A 5,201-nucleotide genomic window follows, 5' to 3' on the forward strand; every position below is an offset into this window, starting at 1 on the left:
TACGTACTCGTCACCTCGCGTACATGGTTTTCAATTATACAAATTGCACATAAGACTCAATGCCTAAGGAAAAATTCCCCCACTCGAGGTTAAGCAAGACACTTACCTCTTTGAAGTTAGGTCGATATTCCAAAATAGCTTTCTCACGTGAATTGACCTCCTGATGGCTCCAATCTTTCTTGAGCCTTCCTTACATTACTACGAGGTTCCGGAAATCCTAGCAACTTCAATCTCTTTGATGAAAATCTTGTGATTAGCTTCCTTGATTCTTGAAGATTGGATGATTAGAATGTTAAGTTCCCTCCTTGTCTCTCTAAAATGCTTTTACCTCTCTCTAAAACCCTCAGAAAAAATAGCCCAAAATAAGCCCTAAAGCCTATTTATCAAAATGGGGTCGGGTTATGAAAATAAAAAAATTAATCCTCCGAAAGCAGGTCTGCGGTCGCATAATGGACCGCAGAATGGGTATGCGGGCCGCAAAATTGATCGCAAAATCGGTGCCCAGAACTGGGCTCTTCTGGTCCATTTTGCGACCAGTTTGCGGTCGCAGAAGCAGTTTTGCGATCGCATAATTGGTCGTAGAATTGCATTTTTCCAGCCTTTGATAATTTGGTCATAACTTCTTGTAAGAGTCCAAATGACGAACGGTTTGAATAGTTGGAAACGAGACACATAGACCTTTCTTTTGATAGGTAATACACCATATAACTTTTCATATCAAGAGATGTATGCTCGTTTGAAGTTAGGTCTTGTGAGAACTCACTTGAAACTTTAGTCTATTATGAAATTTCCAACTTCAACATTCGATGTCGAAACTTGTCGAATCAAGTCCGATTGACCTCAAATTTTGCACACAAGTCATAAGTGATATAACGGACCTATTCAAATTTCCAGAATCGGATTCCGACCTCGTTATAAAAAATTCAACCTTCGATCGAACTTTCCGAAAATCGTCTATTTTCCAACTTTCGCCAAAATGCATCGAATTGTCCTACTGACTTCCAAATCCAAATCCGAACACGTGCCTAAATCCGAAATTACCATACGAAGCTATTAACATCATCAAAATTCTATTCCGAGGTCGTTTGCTCAAAAGTCAACTCTTTGGCCAACTCTTCCATTTAAGCTTCAAAATGAGAATTTCTCTTTCAATTAAATTCTAAATCTTCCGAAAATCAAACTCGCCCACACCCGTGGGTCATAATATATATTATGAAGTTTTCCGGGACCTTAAGTCGTTGAACGGAACATTAATTCTTAAAACGACAAGTCGGGTCGTTACAATTATCATGACAACACAACACAATCAATTCCTATCACAATTTTCCTAATGACCACAACCAATTCCAATGATATAGTAAAATTAATAAATTTCTAAAAAATAGCCCAAGGCTCCACACAACGTATATAAAACCTCAAAACAATCAACAGAGATGGAAAAGTAACTCAGCATAGGACAACGCCTTCTTTAATCCATATTTTAATAAATATAAATTAATGCCTCATTTTAAACTTATTTAATAATTATTTGCATAAAAGGATTTCCATAATGAATTTTATTCCAAGAAAATATCAAATCAACAAGCACACGGAATTCACATAAAAATCCAAGAGATAATAACATCAAATTATCATATAAGATACAATTTCGACAAACAAGGAACGAGGCTTGACACATAAAGGATTTAATAAGTGCCAACAATTTCTAATTTAATACATAAATTGTAACCGATATAATTTGCACATATAAACCAAGTACGTACTCATCACCTCGCGTACATGGTTTTCAACTACACAATTTTTACATAAAACTCAATGCCTAAGGGGTAATTCCCCCACTCAAGGTTAGGCAAGATACTTACCTTTTTGAAGTTATGCCGATATTCCAAAATAGCCGTCTTGCTTGAATAAATCCTTCGGACAGTTCAAATCTTTTCAAATTAATTGTATAACTTCATTAAAATTCATCGGAAATAATTCTGGATAATATAACGTCGACTTAAAAATTAAAAGTCAACCAAAAGTCAATGCGGGGCCCACCTCTCGGAACTCGGCGGAATTTTTATAAAATCCGAACATCCATTCCGATACGAGTTCAACCATACCAATTTTATCAAATTTCGATAACGAATCGACCTCCAAATCCTCAATTTAAAGTCTATAAAATTTCTACCATTTTCAACCCAAAATACTAATTTAATGATAAAACAACAATAGATTCGGATAATTTAACCAAATTTGAGTTAAGAACTCTTACCCCGATGTTTTCCTTGAAAATCTCCAGAAAATCGCCTCTCCCCGAGCTCCAAATCGTCAAAGATGAAAAACAGGACGAAATCCCATTTTTAGAACTTAAATCTGCTGCCTAGTCATTTCCTTTATGCGATCGCGGAAAAACACCCGTAATCACGAAGCACAAAATTCTTCCTGCCCTTTTTTACTCTATACGATCGCGACCATTCTCCCGTGATCGCGAAGAACAAATTCCCCAACAGCCTTGTCCAACTTCTTCCGGACAGCCTCTAGTATAACGGTCATAACTTTTTGTACAGATCTCCAAATAATGATTGGTTTAACTTTCTGAAAACTATACACCAAAAGGCGTTTTGGTCATCTCCCAATTCCTTATAGATTTCGAGATATAAGTTTCCAAAGTCAGCCCTGTGCAACACAAATTGCTTCTTCGCGATTTCCAAACTCTTCCCGGACAGCCTGTAGTATATCAACCATAACGTTTGGTACACAACTCCAAATAACAATTGGTTTGATTTTCTAAAAACTAGACACAAAGGCTACAACTTTCATTTTTGGATCATCTCCAAATTCCTTATAGATTGCGAGATATAAGCTTCCAAAGTCGGGTCAGTGCAGCAGAAAATTTCCTCTACGCGATTGCGAAAGGCCTTCCGTGATCGCGATTCACCGGCCATTTTTCCCCATTTTGTGCTTCGCGATCGCGGCCAATTTCACGCGATCGCATAGCACACTGCTGTAGCAAAAAACTAGCAGCTATAAATGGCCTAGAAATGGTTTGAAGCCACCCCGAAACTCACCTGAGCCACTCGGGATCCCGTCCGAACATACCAATAAGTCTCAAAACATATTATGGACTTAGTCGAAACCTCAAATCACATCAAACAACGCTAAAACTACGAATCATACCCCAATTCAAGCTTAATGAAACTAAGAAATTTCAACTTCTACATTCGACGCCGAAACCTATCAAATCAAGTCCGATTGATCTCAAATTTTGCACACAAGTCATAAATGACATAACAGACCTATGAAAATTTTCAGAACTGGATTCCGACCCCGATATCAAAAAGTCAATTCCTTGGTCAAACTTCCAACTTAAACTTCCTATTTTCGCCATTTCAAGCCTAATTTAACTACGGGCTTCCAAATAATTTTCCGGATACACTCCTAAGTCCAAAATCACCATACGAAACTATTGGAATCATCAAAACTCTATTCCGGGGTTGTTTACTCAAAAATCCAACTCCGGTCAACTCTTTTCATTTAAGAGTTAAATATTAGGGATTGTTCTTCCAATTTAATTCCGAACTTTCCAAAAATCAAACTCGGTCGCACATACAAGTCATAATACGTATTACGAAGTTGCTCGGGGTATTAAATCGCTGAACGAAAAGTAAATTCTTAAAGCGACAAGTCGGATCGTTAAAATGAAATTGTCTACGTTTTACCTCCGGACATAAAATTTTCTAATGCTTCAAATGTGGAATTTTTTAATGGAACTCCAAATTAATTAGTGGAGTCTCAATGCAGACATGAAGTACAACATCGAAAAAAAGAGGTTAACGTGTTTGTGGTATGTACGAACACATAAGTGAAATAAGGATACGCCTGTCCTAATGATGGGCTTATCGTACTTCCTCAGTTCCTTAAAAAGAGCATCAATTACAATTAGAGAGTCCTAACGTGGAGGGATGAGCTCCCCTTTCTTGGCTTCACTTCCTTGGTTCTTTTTGCCTTTACGTCACTGCTCCTTCTCCCACCCCCTACTGACATCTTGCTAGAATTATCAGTAAGAAAAATTTAAATAAGTTAGAGCACTTTAATTTAATTGACAATTTATAGAATATTTTAGTTCAAGATTAGATTCATAAGGGTAAAACAACCACCAATTCTAAAATACTTCTTCCACCACAACAAACTCGTAATTAACTTAATTTTCAAGTAACTAATATTTCACTAACTAACAAAAGTTTTTATCATAATTTAGCAAGTTTTCACTAATCTTTCCTGAATCTTAAGACTAAAAGCCAAATATCAGTATGCAAATTAATGGAATTAGCCAAGTCATCTAATAAATTCACTTTTACTTGTCCACTATTGACTTTGCACATCCCTTAAGAAAAAAATAAATAAAGTGCATAATTTACCATGATACCCATATTAATTGGTGTATAGTCTTAATAGATTTGAAAAATGATTTGGAATGAGTAATTAATGCTAAGGGAAAAACAGAAAAAATAATTATTTTTCTCTTGATATACGAAAAGTGACAAGTAAAAATGAAAATATATTTTTAACATACTTGACAACTAAAAGTGAACGGAGGGAGTATTGATCATGGATGGAAGAACTATTTATCTTTCCTTTACTATTCTCTTTTTCTTAAAATTAGGCAGTTACTTCATATTATTTGTTGTTTTCTAATTCTGTTAGGAACTTAGGATATCTCAAAAGTATCCATTAACTTCTAATTATATATCCACTAGTATACTCTTTGCGCGGTCTTGAAATCATATGTGAGAAATTTTTAAGGTTAAATATGCAAAGAACAACTCATCTAAATTAATATTTGGGAACATGAATAAGAAAACATAAAGAATAAATTGTATACGGTCGAAATAGATTTCGACCTTCGCACATCTGATCGAGTTCGAACGATGATCTATCGAAGTAAGATTCCGAAGGTGGAACAAACTAACCTCGAATCCGGAGGGAGGGGGAGGGCGATCCGTGTCGAGTTCGATATCATTATCAAGCTCGAATCGAAATCGAACCATGATGCAGAGTAGATCTATCATGCTGATAATCCAGAGACCAACCAACATTAACCTCGAATCAATTCGAGGGCTCAAGCCAGGATCGGGCTCGAACCAAGATCAAGAGCTCGAGTCGAAATCAAGCTCAAACCAAAATCGAGCTCGCAGACAAAAGCCGTTGCAATCCCA

Source organism: Nicotiana tomentosiformis, chromosome 1, assembly GCF_000390325.3.
Source record: "Nicotiana tomentosiformis chromosome 1, ASM39032v3, whole genome shotgun sequence".
Taxonomy (NCBI): domain Eukaryota; kingdom Viridiplantae; phylum Streptophyta; class Magnoliopsida; order Solanales; family Solanaceae; genus Nicotiana; species Nicotiana tomentosiformis.